Raw genomic sequence first — 16885 nt, 5'->3', positions numbered from 1 at the left:
GGGGAATAACTACACTGTTTATATTTGGCCATGTTTCCAGTCGTCTTGCCATGATTAAATGCGGTGGTACGTGCTTTCAGTTTTGTGCGAATGTTGGCATCAATCCACGGGAAGGTTTTAATCGTCACAGTGGGTACAACATCTTACATACACTTCCTTATAAACTCGCTCACCGAGTCAGCGTATACGCCAATGTTATTGTCTGAGGCTACCTGGAGCATATCTCAGTCCACGTGATCGAAGAAATCTTGAAGCATGGATTCCGATTGGTCTGACCAGCTTTGGATAGACCTAAGCACGAGCACTTCCTGTTTTAGTTTCTGCCTATAGGAGGGGAGAAACAAGATGGAGTAATGGTCAGATTTGTCAAAAGGGGGGCGGGGAAGGGCCTTGTATGCATCTCGGAAGTTAGAGAAACAATGGTCGAGCGTGTTACTCGCTCGTGTACGGCAATCAATATGCTGATAGAATTTAGGAAGCCTTGTTCTCAAATTAGCTTTGCTAAAATCCCCAGCTACAATAAATGCAGCCTCAGGATGTATGGTTTCCAGTTTGCATAAAGTCCAGTGAAGTTCCATGATGGCCGTCTTGGTATCCGCTTGGGGAGGGATATACACGGCTGTGACGATAACCAAGGAGAGTTCTCTTGGGAGATAATTCGGTGGGCATTTGATGGTGAGGACTTCTAGGTCAGGTGAACAAAAGGACTGGATGTTGTTACAATTACACCATGAGTCGTTAATCATGAAACACACACCCCCACCCTTCTTACTGGAGAAATGTTTGTTCCTATGCACTCAAAATCTCATTGGCTGTACGGACTCCGACAGAATGTCCCCAGCTAGCCATGTCTCCCTGAAACAGAGTATGTTACAATCCCGGATATCTCTTTGGAAAGCAACTCTTGCCCTAATTTCGTCGACTTTGTTAGTAACTAGGGACTGGACATTAGCGAGTAATACAATCGGAAGTGGTGGGTGGTGTGCACGCATCCGAAAACTCACTAGAAGACTGCTCCGGCACCCTCTCCTCCGATGGCGTTGTTTTGGGTCGGCCTCTGGAATCAGGTCAAATGCCCTGGGAGGTGCAGATAAAGGATCCGCTTTGGGAAAATTGGATTCCTGGTTGTAGTGCTGGATGTGCTGGTAAGTTGACGTCTCTCTGATATCCAATAGTTCTTCCCGGCTGTATGTAATAACACTTAAGGTATTCTGGGCTAACAATATAAGAAATAATACATAAAAAAACGAAATACTGCACAGTTTCCTAAGGACTAGAAGTGAAGCTGCCATCTCTATTTGCACCATCTTGCTCTATCTCTCCTATGGTGTGATGGTCTGATGAGTCCAAATGTGAGATTTTTTGTTCCAACCGCCGTGTCTTTGTGAGACGCAGAGTAGGTGAACGGACGATCTCTGCATGTGTGGTTCCCCCCATGAAGCATGGAGAAGGAGGTGCGATGGTGTGGGGGTGCTTTGCTTGTGACACTTTCTGTGATTTATTTAGAATTCACAGCACACTTAACCAGCATTGCTACCACAGCATTCTGCAGCAATACGCCATCCCATTTGGTTTGTGCTTAGTGGGACTATCATTTGTTTTTTAACAGGACAGTTACCCAAAACACATCTCCAGGCTGTGTAAGGGCTATTTGACCAAGAAGGAGAGCGATGGAGTGCTGCATCAGATGACCTGGACTCCACAGTCATCCGACCTCAACCCAATTGAGATGGTTTGGGATGAGTTGGACCGCAGAGTGAAGGAAAAGCAGCCAACAAGTGCTCAGCATATGTGGGAACTTCTTCAAGTCTGTTGGAAAAGAATTCCAGGTGAAGCTGGTTGAGAAAATGCCAAGAGTGTGCAAAGCTGTTATCAAGGCAAAGGGTGGCTACTTTGAAGAATATAAAATATATTTTGATTTGTTTAACTCTTTTTTGGTTACAACATTATTCCATATGTATTATGTCATAGTTGTGATGTCTTCACTGTTATTCTACAATGTAGAAAATAGTAAAATAAAGAAAAACCCCACTGTACCTAATACCTAGATCATATTAACAACATACCCTTCATTTAACAGCTCCTCTTCTCCTTCAGCCGGTGGAGGTCTTTATTTAATCCCATATAATTTCTGCCAACTATATGAACAAGGTGAAATCTGTTTCAAGTAATGGTGTTAGAATTCACTGCTATATTAGAGCAATTCAGAAGTCACTAGTTGACATGTTCTGTTGCAGATTCAAATCCAGATGAACTCATTGCAGAATGTATCCATCATCATGCATATTAATTTGACAAGAATGCACCTAGTCACCCATAAAACACCTGAACTCCAACATGTAAATGTTTTTAAATAAATTAAAATAGTAAAATAATGCATACATATGCCCTATATACATAACATACAGTGCTATCGGAAAGTATTCAGACTCCTTGACTTTTTCCACATTTTCTTATGTTACAGCCTTATTCTAAAATTGATTAAATTGTATTTTTTATTCATCAATCTACACACAATACCCCATAATGACAAAGCAAAAACAGTTTTTTAGAAATATTTGGAACATTTAAATAAGTATTCAGACCCTTTACTCAGTACTTTGTTGAAGGACATTTGGCAGCGATTATAGCCTTGAGTCTTCTTGGGTATGACGCTACAAGCTTGGCACACCTGTATTTGGGGAGTTTCTCCCATTCTTCTCTGCAGATCCTCTCAAGCTCTGTCAGGTTGGATGGGGAATGTCACTGCATAGCTATTTTCCGGTCTCTCCAGAGATGTTCGATCGGGTTTAAGTCCGAGCTCTGGCTGGACCACTCAAGGTCATTCAGAGACTTGTCCCAAAGCCACTCCTGAGTTGCCATGGCTGTGTGCTTAAGGTTGTTGTCCTGTTGGAAGGTGAATCTTTGCCCCAGTCGAGGTCCTGAGTGCTCTGGAGCAGGTTTTCATCAAGGATCTCTCTGTACTTTTCTCAGTTCATCTTTCCCTCCAACCTGACTAGCATGATGCTGCCACCACCATGCTTCACCGTAGTGATGGTGCCAGGTTTCCTCCAGACGTGACGCTTAGCAATCAGACCAAAGAGTTCAATCTTGCTTTCATCAGACAAGAGAATCTTGTTTCTTATGTTCTGAGAGTCTTTAGGTGCCTTTTGGCAAACCCCAAGCGGGCTGTCGTGTGCCTTTTACTGAAGAGTGGCTTCTGTCTGGCCACTCTACCATAAAAGCCTGATTGGAGTGTTGTAGAGATAGTTGTCCTTCTGGAAGGTTCTCCCATCTTCACAGAGGAACTCTGGAGCTCTGTCAGAGTGACCATCAGGTTCTTGGTCACCTCCATGATCAAGGCCTTTCTCCCCCAATTGCTCAGTTTGTAGCCGGTCGGGCGCAACCCAGGCGACATGGAGATGCGAAGCAGAATTCACCAAGCGTTGGATTGTTCACCCACTAATAGGGAACGTGAGCTGGGTTTAGACCGTCGTGAGACAGGATAGTTTTACCATACTGATGATGTGTTGTTGCCATTGTAATCCTGCTCAGTACGAAAGGAACCGCAGGTTCAGACATTTGGTGTATGATGTAGGCCACTGTGTTCTTGGGGACTTTCAATGCTGCAGAAATGTTTTGCTACCCTTCCTTCCCCAGATCTGTACCATGACACAATCCTGTCTCAGAGCTCTACCGACAATTCCTTCAACGTCATGGCATGGTTTTTTCTCTGACATGCACTGTCAACTGTGGGACCTTATTCCACAGGTGGACTCCAAGTTGTAAAAACATCTCAAGGATGATCAATGGAAACAGGATGCACCTGAGCTCAATTTCGAGTCTTATAGCAAAGGGTCTGAATACTTATGTAAATGTGATATTTCCGTTTTTTCTTTTGAATACATTTGCACAAAAAAACGAACTGTTTTCGCTTTGTCATTATGGGGTATTGTGTTTAGATTGATGAGGGAAAAATGTATTTAATACATTTTAGAATAAGGCTGTAACGTAACAAAATGTTGATAAAGTCAAGGTATCTGAATATTTTCCGAATGCACTGTATAACTCCAGAATTTAAGTATACATTAAATTACTCATTCATGAATGCCACAAACCTCGGAACAAACCTGAACTATTATTACTATCCGAGAGCGCCAGATTCTTCTTATTTTCCATTTTAGGAATAAAACCAGCACAAATAACACAACGTAAATGATTGAAGAGATTGAGATAAAACTGTCCAGTTTGAGTGTTTGTTGCAGCTCGTTCCAGTCGCTAGCTGCAGCGAACTGAAAACAGGAGTGACCCATGGATGTGTGTGCTTTGGGGACCTTTAACAGAATGTGACCGGCAGAACGGGTGTTGCATGTGGAGGATAAGAGCTGCAGTAGATATCTCAGATATGGGGGAGTGAGGCCTAAGAGGGTTTTATAAATAAGCATCAACCAGTGGGTCTTGTGACGGGTATACAGAGATGACCAGTTTACAGAGGAGTATCGAGTGCAGTGATGTGTCCTATAATGAGCATTGGTGGAAAATCTGATGGCCGAATGGTAAAGAACATCTAGCCGCTCGAGAGCACCCTTTACGAGCCGATCTAAAAATGATGTCTCCGTAATCTAGCATGGGTAGGATGGTCATCTGAATCAGGGTTAGTTTGGCAGCTGGGGTGAAAAAGGAGCGATTACGATAGAGGAAACCAAGTTTAGATTTAACTTTAGCCTGCAGCTTTGATGTGTGCTGAGAGAAGGACAGTGTGCCATCTAGCCATACTCCCAAGTACTTGTATGAGGTGACTACCTCAAGCTCTAAACCCTCAGAGGTAGTAATCACACCTGTGTGGCAGAGGGGTATTCTTCCTACCAAACCACATGACCTTTGTTTTGGAGGTGTTCAGAACAAGGTTAAGGGTAGAGAAAGCTTTTTTGACACTAAGTAAGCTTTGTTGTAGAGCATTTAACCTGTTAGGGCTAGGGGGCAGTATTGACACGGCTGGATAAAAAACATACCCGATTTAATCTGGTTACCACTCCTACCCAGTAACTAGAATATGCATATACTTATTACATATGGATAGAAAAGACCCTAAAGTTTCTAAAACTGTTTGAATGGTGTCTGTGAGTATAACAGAACTCAAATGGCAGGTCAAAACCTGAGAGATTCCTTTACAGGAAGTGGCCTGTCTGACCATTTCTTGAACTTCTTTTCCATCTCTATCATTTACTAAGGATCTCTGCTCTAACGTGCCACTTCCCACGTCGTCCATAGGCGCTCAGAGCCCGGGAAAAAACAGAATGTCGTCATTCCAGCCCCAGGCTGAAACACATTATCGCCTTTCTCAAGTGGCCGATCAAGGGACTCTGGGCTTATGCGCATGACCCGACCGCCCCCGCCTTTGGGATTTTTTCCTCCGTTTGCCGAAAAGGAGATTCCTTGTCGGAATATTATCGCTTTTCTACGAGAAAAATGGCGTAAAAATTGATTTTAAACAGCGGTTGACATGCTTCGAAGTACGGTAATGGAATATTTTGAATTTTATTGTCACGAATTGCGCCATGCGCGCGACACTTCTTTACTATTTCGGATAGTGTCTGGAACGCACGAACAAAACGCCGCTATTCGGATATAACGATGGATTATTTTGGACCAAACCAACATTTGTTATTGAAGTAGCAGTCCTGGGAGTGCATTCTGACGAAGACAACAAAAGGTAATCAAACTTTTATAATAGTAAATATGATTATGGTGAGTGCTAAACTTGCCGGGTGTCTAAATAGCGAGCCCGTGATGCCTGGGCTATGTACTTAGAATATTGCAAAATGTGCTTTCACCAAAAAGCTATTTTAAAATCGGACATATCGAGTGCATAGAGGAGGTCTGTATCTATAATTCTTAAAAAAATTGTTATGCTTTTTGTGAACGTTTATCGTGAGTAATTTAGTAAAATGTTAGCGAATTCCCCGGAAGTTTGCGGGGGGTATGCTAGTTCTGAACGTCACATGCTAATGTAAAAAGCTGGTTTTTGATATAAATATGAACTTGATTGAACAAAACATGCATGTATTGTATAACATAATGTCCTAGGGTTGTCATCTGATGAAGATCATCAAAGGTGAGTGCTGCATTTAGCTGTCTTCTGGGTTTTGGTGACATTATATGCTGGCTTGAAAAATGGGTGTCTGATTATTTCTGGCTTGGTACTCTGCTGACATAATCTAATGTTTTGCTTTCGTTGTAAAGCCTTTTTGAAATCGGACAGTGTGGTTAGATTAACGAGAGTCTTGTCTTTAAATAGCTGTAAAATAGTCATATGTTTGAGAAATTGAAGTAATAGGATTTTTAAGGTTTTGAAAATCGCGCCTTAGCCTGCAAGTGGCTGTTACGTAGGTGGGACGAATTCGTCCCGCCTAGCCCAGAGAGGTTAACTGGATGAGACTATCATCTGCATTTAACTGGATGACAGAGCTTCCTACTGCCTGAGCTATGTTGTTGATGTAAATTGAGAAGAGCGTGGGGCCTAGGATCGAGCCTTGGGGTACTCCCTTGGTAACAGGCAGCGGCTGAGACAGCAGATGTTCTGACTTTATATATCTGCACTCTTTGAGAGAGGTAGTTAGCAAACCAGGCCAAAGACCCCTCAGAGACAGCAATACTCCTTAGCTGGCCCACAAGAATGGAATGGTCTACCGTGTCAAAATCTTTGGCCAAGTCAATAAAAATAGCAGCACAACATTGGTTAGAATCAAGGGCAATGGTGACATCATTGAGGACCTTTAAGGTTGCAGTGACACATCCATAACCTGAGCAGAAACCAGATTGCATACCAGAGAGTATATTATAGACATCAAGAAAGCCAGTCAGTTGATTATTGACAAGTTTTTCCAACACTTTTGATAAACAGGGCAAAATAGAAATAGGCCTATAATAGTTAGACTCAGCTTCATCTCCCCCTTTAAATAAAGGATGAACCGTGGCTGCCTTCCAAGCAATGGGAACGGAACCTCCCCAGAAAGAAGAGAGAGGTTAAAAAGTTCAGAGATAGGCTTGGCGACGATAGAGGAAGCAACCTTAAAGAAGAAAGGGTCTAAACCATCTGAACCAGATGTTTTTTATTGGTCAAGTTAACCTGTTATGGCTAGGGGGCAGTATTTTCACAGCCGGATAAAAAACGTACCCGATTTAATCTGATTATTACTCCTGCCCAGAAACTAGAATATGCATATAATTATTAGCTTTGGATAGAAAACACTCCAAAGTTTCTAAAACTGTTTGAATGGTGTCTGTGAGTATAACAGAACTCATTTGGCAGGCCAAAACCTGAGAAGATTCCATGCAGGAAGTGCCCTGTCTGACAATTTCTTGCCCTTCTTGATTATCTCTATCCATTACAGAGGATCTCTGCTGTTACGTGACACTTCCTACGGCTCCCATGGGCTCTCAGAAGGCGGCAAAAAGCTGAATCGTGGCTTTGCAGGCTCTGGCTGAAAAAAGTAGCGCGTTTGGGTAGTGGCTGGTTACAGTACTGTGAGACTCAGGCTCGTGCCCGCGTCGACCCCATGCTTTGATTTCTTTCGTCTGTTTACCTAAACGCAGATTCCCGGTCTGAATATTATCGCTTTTTTACGAGAAAAATGGCATAAAAATTGATTTTAAACAGCGGTTGACATGCTGTAATGGAATATTTAGAAATCTTTTGTCACGAAATGCGCCATGCTCGTGACCCTTATTTACACTTCGGATAGTGTGTTGAACGCACGAACAAAACGCCGCTGTTTGAACATAACTATGGATTATTTTGAACCAAACCAACATTTGTTATTGAAGTAGCAGTCCTGGGAGTGCATTCTGATGAAGAACACCAAAGGTAATCAAACTTTTGTAATAATAAATCGGAGTTTGGTCAGGGCTAAACTTGGTCGGTGTCTAAATGGCTAGCCGTGATGGCTGGGCTATCTACTGAGAATATTGCAAAATGTGCTTTCACCGAAAAGCTATTTTAAAATCGGACATATCGAGTGCATAGAGGAGTTCTGTATCTATAATTCTTAAAGTAATTGTTATGTTTTTTTTGTGAATGTTTATCGTGAGTAATTTTGTAAATTCACCGGATGTTTGCGGGGGGTATGCTAGTTCTGAACGTCACATGCTAATGTAAAAAGCTGGTTTTTGATATAAATATGAACTTGATTGAACAAAACATGCATATATTGTATAACATAATGTCCTAGGAGTGTCATCTGATGAAGAAGGTTAGTGCTGCATTTAGCTGTGGTTTGGGTTTTTGTGACATTATATGCTAGCTTGAAAAATGGGTGTGTGATTATTTCTGGCTGGGTACTCTCCTGACATAATCTAATGTTTTTCTTTCGCTGTAAAGCCTTTTTGAAATCGGACAATGTGGTTAGATTAACAAGAGTCTTGTCTTTAAAATGGTGTAAAATAGTCATATGTTTGAGAAATTGAAGTAATAGCATTTTTAAGGTTTTTGAATATCGCGCCACTCGATTCCACTGGCTGTTGACCACATACCCGAGAGAGGTTAAGTCTTTACCTTAAGAATTGACTGATCTACACAGGGTTGAATTGCGTGATTTTCACAATCTGCAGGTTGGTTGTTATATTATAACAGCTTTAGGGTGTTTTTAAGGGTTAATGCCACATGGTAAAGGTTAGGCTTGCACAGATCGGGAGGACCTCAGGAACATTCCTGAGGTCGAATTGTGCTTCTAACCCTAACGGTTCTCTCGCTGTCACCCAAAAGCACTTGACATTTCGGGCCAGGCTTCATTTTGGGCCTACTTTTTCTCACGGTCGCTGCGCTCAGACCGAGCGAGCTACGGTCAAGCGGGGAATCTCGTTGAACTCGTCACAGCCTAGAGATAATGGTAATGCCATTGCAGGCTCTGTGTGTCTTTAAGCTCCGCACTCTGTCACTCCATCTTTGCTGTGTGTGTGTGTGTGTGTGTGTGTGTGTGTGTGTGTGTGTGTGTGTGTGTGTGTGTGTGTGTGTGTCAGAGAGCTTTTCTTTGACATCTGATGGGATAAATGACTGATGTACAGTTCATGAGGGTTACCTAGTCACACATATGAAGTTTTGGAAAGATGTGACTTTTTTAACCCTTCAAAACAGCTACTCTGACCCCAATTTAAGGCACTTCCGGTTGGCACAGGAAGCTTAGAATCGACACACGTTGTCTTTGGGGTAGGCTTTCACAGAATCCTGAGTTTAAGTCTTTACCTTAAGAATTGACTGATCTACACAGGGTTGAATTGAGTGATTTTCTGAATCTGCTGGTTGGTTCTATTATAACAGCTTTAGGGTGTTTTTAACAACTTCCGGTTGCTCCAGGAAGCTTAGAATCGACACAGGTAGACCTCACAGTAGCCTGATGGATTGTTATAGAAGACAGGTTCATAAGGCATTCATAACCCACATAGGCTTCAGGTTGAATTAAGGGGAATAGGCAATGTATTCTTATGGGGAGAATTCATTGCACACTGTTTGATGTAAACACCTACTTTTCAATGTTAACCTGTTGGGGATAGGGGGCAGTATTTGCACGGCCGGATAAAAAACGTACCCGATTTAATCTGGTTACTACTCCTGCCCAGTAACTAGAATATGCATATAATTATTGGCTTTGGATAGAAAACACCCTAAAGTTTCTAAAACTCTTTGGGCTTCTTGGCTCTGTTTATTGAAAACTTAGGATCTTTGCTGTAACGTGACACTTCCTACGGCTCCCATAGGCTCTCAGAACCTGGGAAAAAGCTGAATGATGTAATTCCAGCCGCTGGCTGAAAAACTTTAGCGCCTTTGGTAAGTGCTCTATCAGAGGACCATCAGACTGAGGCTCGTGCACGAGGGGATCCCATGTTTTTATTTTCTCTCTCTTTGAACGTAAACACGCTTTCCCGGTCGGAATATTATCGCTTTTTTACGAGAAAAATGGCATAAAAATTGATTTTAAACAGCGGTTGACATGCTTCGAAGTACGGTAATCGAATATTTAGAATTTTTTTGTCACGAAACGCGTCGTGCGCGTCACCCTTCTTTACACTTCGGATAGTGTCTTGAACGCACGAACAAAACAGAGGATATTTGAACATAACTATGGATTATTTTGAACCAAACCAACATTTGTTATTGAAGTAGAAGTCCTGGGAGTGCATTCTGACGAAGAACAGCAAAGGTAATAACATTTTTCTTATAGTAAATCTGACTTTGGTGAGGGCTAAACTTGGTGGGTGTCAAAATAGCTAGCCCTGTGATGCCGGGCTATCTACTTAGAATATTGCAAAATGTGCTTTCACCGAAAAGCTATTTTAAAATCGGACATAGCGAGTGCATAGAGGAGTTCTGTATCTATAATTCTTAAAATAATTGTTATGTTTTTTGTGAACGTTTATCGTGAGTAATTTAGTAAATTCACCGGAAGTTTGCTAGTTCTGAACATCACATGCTAATGTAAAAAGCTGGTTTTTGATATAAATATGAACTTGATTGAACAAAACATGCATGTATTGTATAACATAATGTCCTAGGAGTGTCATCTGATGAAGATCATCAAAGGTTAGTGCTGCATTTAGCTGTGGTTTTGGTTTTTGTGACATATATGCTTGCTTTGAAAATGGCTGTGTGATTATTTTTGGCAAGGTACTCTCCTGACATAATCAAATGTTTTGCTTTCGCTGTAAAGCCTTTTTGAAATCGGACAATGTGGTTAGATTAGTGAGAGTCTTGTCTTTAAAATGGTGTAAAATAGTCATATGTTTGAGAAATTGAAGTTATAGCATTTTTGAGGTATTTGTATTTCACGCCACGTGATTCCCCTGGCTGTTGACTAGGGTGGGACGCAAACGTCCCACCTAGCCCATAGAAGATAAGCAAGAAGAGTCCTGCCAGGTGGTGGGAAGATAAACAAGACAGGGGGTTGGAGAAGTAAGGCTGTGTATGGACACAAGAGCCACCTTATGCTGAGTGGTAAATTGGTTGCTAAACACCCCTAGGTTGGATGCATACAGGCGGTTGAGTAACAGACCACGGATGAATAACACAGCCACGGCTGGATGAGCAGTACCGGGTGGATAGCCCAGCCATAATCACAGTGTGAAACATGTTGCAATGATACGGCCCTTTGTAATGTATGTGAATAACAAGAACAAGGCTCTGACATGACTGGTGATACACTTTATTGAAAGACTGGTGATACACTTTATTGTTTGCATGCCAATATAATGATATGTATATTATAATGACACATATACTGTCCCAAATATTAGTTGAGATGTACAGGAATGCAATGGTCATGGCCTATACCTTTGGTCATAGGGGCTAGTCTGTATGGACCGTTTGAGACTGGGTTGATCACCACTTGTCTCCAATGGTCTCCTCCTTCTCCCTCCTGTTACATCCATCGTGCTCATGCACAGGTCCTGTGCTGTAGGAAGGGGTCTTGGTACAAAGGACACCTTTACAACCGTTGTCATATGGTCCAGCAAACTTGTCATTGAGTTAATACATCTAGACGTTCCGCTAGCGGAACAGCTGCTCCAATATCCAATGATAGGTGTGGCGCGAATTACAAATTCCTCAAAAATACAAAAACTTCAATTTTTCAAACATATGACTATTTTACAGCATTTTAAAGACAAGACTCTCCTTTATCCTGTTAGGGCTAGGGGGCAGTATTGACACGGCTGGATAAAAAACATACCCGATTTAATCTGGTTACCACTCCTACCCAGTAACTAGAATATGCATATACTTATTACATATGGATAGAAAATACCCTAAAGTTTCTAAAACTGTTTGAATGGTGTCTGTGAGTATAACAGAACTCAAATGGCAGGTCAAAACCTGAGAGATTCCTTTACAGGAAGTGGCCTGTCTGACCATTTCTTGAACTTCTTTTCCATCTCTATCTTTTACTAAGGATCTCTGCTCTAACGTGCCACTTCCCACGTCGTCCATAGGCGCTCAGAGCCCGGGAAAAAACAGAATGTCGTCATTCCAGCCCCAGGCTGAAACACATTATCGCCTTTCTCAAGTGGCCGATCAAGGGACTCTGGGCTTATGCGCATGACCCGCCTTTGTGATTTTTTTCCTCTGTTTGCCGAAAAGGAGATTCCCTGTCGGAATATTATCGCTTTTCTACGAGAAAAATGGCGTAAAAATTGATTTTAAACAGCGGTTGACATGCTTCGAAGTACGGTAATGGAATATTTAGAATTTTATTGTCACGAATTGCGCCATGCGCGCGACACTTCTTTACCATTTCGGATAGTGTCTGGAATGCACGAACAAAACGCCGCTATTCGGATATAACGATGGATTATTTTGGACCAAACCAACATTTGTTATTGAAGTAGCAGTCCTGGGTGTGCATTCTGACGAAGACAACAAAAGGTAATGAAACTTTTATAATAGTAAATATGATTATGGTGAGTGCTAAACTTGCCGGGTGTCTAAATAGCGAGCCCGTGATGCCTGGGCTTTGTACTTAGAATATTGCAAAATGTGCTTTCACCAAAAAGCTATTTTAAAATCGGACATATCGAGTGCATAGAGGAGGTCTGTATCTATAATTCTTAAAATAATTGTTATGCTTTTTGTGAACGTTTATCGTGAGTAATTTAGTAAAATGTTAGCGAATTCCCCGGAAGTTTGCGGGGGGTATGCTAGTTCTGAACGTCACATGCTAATGTAAAAAGCTGTTTTTTGATATAAATATGAACTTGATTGAACAAAACATGCATGTATTGTATAACATAATGTCCTAGGGTTGTCATCTGATGAAGATCATCAAAGGTGAGTGCTGCATTTAGCTGTCTTCTGGGTTTTTGTGACATTATATGCTAGCTTGAAAAATGGGTGTCTGATTATTTCTGGCTTGGTACTCTGCTGACATAATCTAATGTTTTGCTTTCGTTGTAAAGCCTTTTTGAAATCGGACAGTGTGGTTAGATTAACGAGAGTCTTGTCTTTAAATAGCTGTAAAATAGTCATATGTTTGAGAAATTGAAGTAATAGGATTTTTAAGGTTTTGAAAATCGCGCCACAGGCTTCAAGTGGCTGTTACGTAGGTGGGACGAATTCGTCCCGCCTAGCCCAGAGAGGTTATACAATACATGCATGTTTTGTTCAATCAAGTTCATATTTATATCAAAAACCAGCTTTTTACATTAGCATGTGACGTTCAGAACTAGCATACCCCCCGCAAACTTCCGGTGGATTTACTAAATTACTCACGATAAACGTTCACAAAAAACATAACAATTATTTTAAGAATTATAGATACAGAACTCCTCTATGCACTCGCTATGTCCGATTTTAAAATAGCTTTTCGGTGAAAGCACATTTTACAATATTCTGAGTAGATAGCCCAGCCATCACGGCTAGCTATTTTGACACCCACCAAGTTTAGCCCTGACCAAACTCCGATTTACTATTAGAAAAGTTTAATTACCTTTGCTGTTCTTCGTCAGAATGCACTCCCAGGACTGCTACTTCAATAACAAATGTTGGTTTGGTTCAAAATAATCCATAGTTATATCCAAATAGCGGCGTTTTGTTCGTGCGTTCAAGACACTATCCGAAGTGTAAATAAGGGTCACGAGCACGACGCATTTCGTGACAAAAAAATTCGAAATATTCCATTACCGTACTTCGAAGCATGTCAACCGCTGTTTAAAATAAATGTTTATGCCATTTTTCTCGTAAAAAAGCGATAATATTCCGACCGGGAAAGCGTGTTTACATACAAAGAGAGAGAAAATAAAAGCATGGGATCCCCTCGTGCACGAGCCTGAGTCTCATAGTACTGTGACCGGCCACTATCCAAACGCGCTAATGTTTTTCAGCCAGGGGCTGCCTCGATATCATTCAGCTTTTTGCCGCCTTCTGAGAGCCCATGGGAGCCGTAGGAAGTGTCACGTAACAGCAGAAATCCCCTGTTTTGGATAGAGATAATCAAGAAGGCCAAGAAATGGTCAGACAGGGTACTTCCTGTACAGAATCTTCTCAGGTTTTGGCCTGCCAAATGAGTTCTGTTATACTCACAGACACCATTCAAACAGTTTTAGAAACTTTGGAGTGGTTTCCATCCAAAGCTAATAATTATATGCATATTCTAGTTTCTGGGCAGGAGTAATAATCAGATTAAATCGGGTACGTTTTTTATCTGGCCGTGAAAATACTGCCCCCTAGCCATAAAAGGTTAAAGTGTATATCTATATCAAGCACAAACCCCAAGTTATCAAACGTGACCTTGTAAGGTTGTCCTTTTGCTGTTACAATTTCGAAGAGGTATCCATATTCCACTTCATCCATATAACAGATCGCTGCAGCTGGCTTGGGGTATTCATCTTCCATCTTTTTTAGGTCCTGTATAACTTCAATGTGCTTTGATAACCTTGGGGAACTACCCGTTGAAAGTCCCCACCATGCACCCTGTAGTAGCTGTATCATTTCACGCATCCCTTCCACTACACATTTGCCAGACCAATTGTTCTGTTCATCAGGTATGTCTCTTGGTCTAGTCATCAAGTAACCGCTTGGGACTGCTTTAATCACATCGGATATTAGATCAACAGGGTCACCTCTGTCCCAGTCTAGGAACTCAGTGCATTTGTAATAGCCTTGGGTGACGTGTATATCAAATGGGATGAGACTATTGTCAGTGCTCTTCACCATACAGGAACACAAGTCCTCCCGGCATCTCACCAAAGTAGGCCGTGATGGCAATAGCTCCTACAGTAACTTCGGGTCTATTTAGGGATGATATTAGCTGCTCTTTAGAGACGGAACCCCACCACCTCTCACCCAGCCATCCTACCAGTGGAAGCCAGGATCTGTTCAATAGAGGCCAGTTGCCATATTTCCTTTGCTTAGAGACACGGAGTGAGTCAAATTGTCTTCTCCCCACATAGGCCATCTTCCAATCAGTAACCTAGTTCGCTATATGTATGTGTGTGTGTAATTGGTATCATAGTTCTTGTGATTTAGCAATTGTAAATAGTAGGAAATACCCCAAAGTCGCACACTGTTACCAACGCAAGGAAATGGCCTTATGTTTCTAACTGTTGCTAGAGATGTGGCTAGTTGCTCATCATGATTATGATCATATGCAGCCTTATTAACAGCTTTCACCTCTGTACAACCATGCCTAACCGTAACTGTCACGTTTAACAGCTAATCATAGACCTCTATCTCCTTACCTCAGGCAATTGTACATTTCAGACCTATAATCTTGTCAGAGGAGAGTGGTATAGAAACTGACAATAGCGAGCTGAGCCTGGTAAGATACACACATGATTATATCATACTCTATACACAACTTGTTCATAGACCATGCTAACCATAGACATTTAGCTTGTACTGATTCTAACACTCAACTCTATTCCACAGGTATCTACCATAATCCTGAGCCGTTCTGTAGGTACTCCGATTGATTGAGACTAACTATGTTTGCTGTCCTGTCATTCACTATTGTACAATATACCATATATATGTGATATATTTCCCATGCCTTTAATACACATTCAGGAGAGTGATTACATACTATCGTCTGACGATGAGGGACCTCGGAACATTGTATTGGAACAAGCTCCTCAATTGTTGCCCCCAGAAGTCATCAACCATGACCAGCCTCAACCTCACCTAGCATTACCTCCTCTTCCCCAGCTGAACAATGCAGCAGATTAAATGGTAGTGTATACTGTGATTACACTTTTACTTGTGGGTATGACTTGTTGGTAATGTGGTTATTTCTCTTTATCTCAAGTATATGGCTGATGATGGAGATGGAGATGAGGATGGTGATGATGAGGATGGAGATGACTAGGTTGCAATGGGTTGAGACCTGACTAGATTGAACCCATTTAGAGCTGCCACTATGTCCTAGTTTTGGTATGGATGTATTTAAATGTAATGTACTCTGTAAATAAATGTGCCCTGGAATTCTTGCTCAGAATATTATTGTCTTTATTCACATAAGGATATGGACATTGAATAATACACCACAAGCATTTTCTAATGGCACATTTACCAAGCTATATTACACTTATTACATATGCTCTCCACCTATATCTTTCCTACTCTAGACAGTGTGTCTGGTATCTGTGACACGTGGGTGACGTTCCAGGTCTTCATCCCCAAAGATGGGGTTATTTGGTAGGGCTACAAAGGTTGCATCTTCAAGGCAGCAGATGCGGGAGAGTGTGCACCTGTCCCAATCGTAAACCCCAAGTTATCAAACGTCACCTTGAATCTCTTTCCCTTGGCAGTTACAATATCAAACAGGTGTCCCAAACTGTCCTCGTTCATATAATGGATTGCGGCAGCTGGGTTGGTGCACATGTTTGTCCTCATTCGTAGAAGCTCTATCACTTTACCATGTGGTGGGGACATTTCCAAACTGAGGAATGTAGCTCCCCACCATGAGGCTTTTATCAGCTTTACAACATAACACAGCTCATCCACTATTTGTGTCATAGCAAAGTATTTGGGGTTATGAGCCATCCACCTGGGTCTACGTAGCAAGTGTCCTTCTCCCAGTTTACGCACCAGATCTTTCATAATGTCAATAGGAGTTGAAAATAGACCTTGTACCATATCGGTACAGATGTACCTGCCTCGACTAATAACAACAGTAAAGGTCATGACTGAATCCTGTGTCTTCACCATAATCGAACACACTCCTCCTTGCATGCGACTGTTAGCTGTATCCATGAATGTGATAATCTGCTCTTTAGAGACTGATCCCCACCAGCGCTCCCCCAGCCATTCTAGGAAGGAAAGCCATGATGTGTTCAGATAGACCAATTAAGCATGCTTTCCATCCGATGTTGCTTTCCTGAATCTTCCACAGCTCGAATTGAGTCGTGACCCTCTTCACAGTAA

This window comes from Salmo salar, chromosome 27, assembly GCF_965601325.2.
Source record: "Salmo salar chromosome 27, fSalSal1, whole genome shotgun sequence".
NCBI classification, from domain to species: Eukaryota; Metazoa; Chordata; class Actinopteri; order Salmoniformes; family Salmonidae; genus Salmo; species Salmo salar.
The sequence above is the reverse complement of the archived record's forward strand: the minus strand, read 5'-3'. Positions refer to the sequence as shown.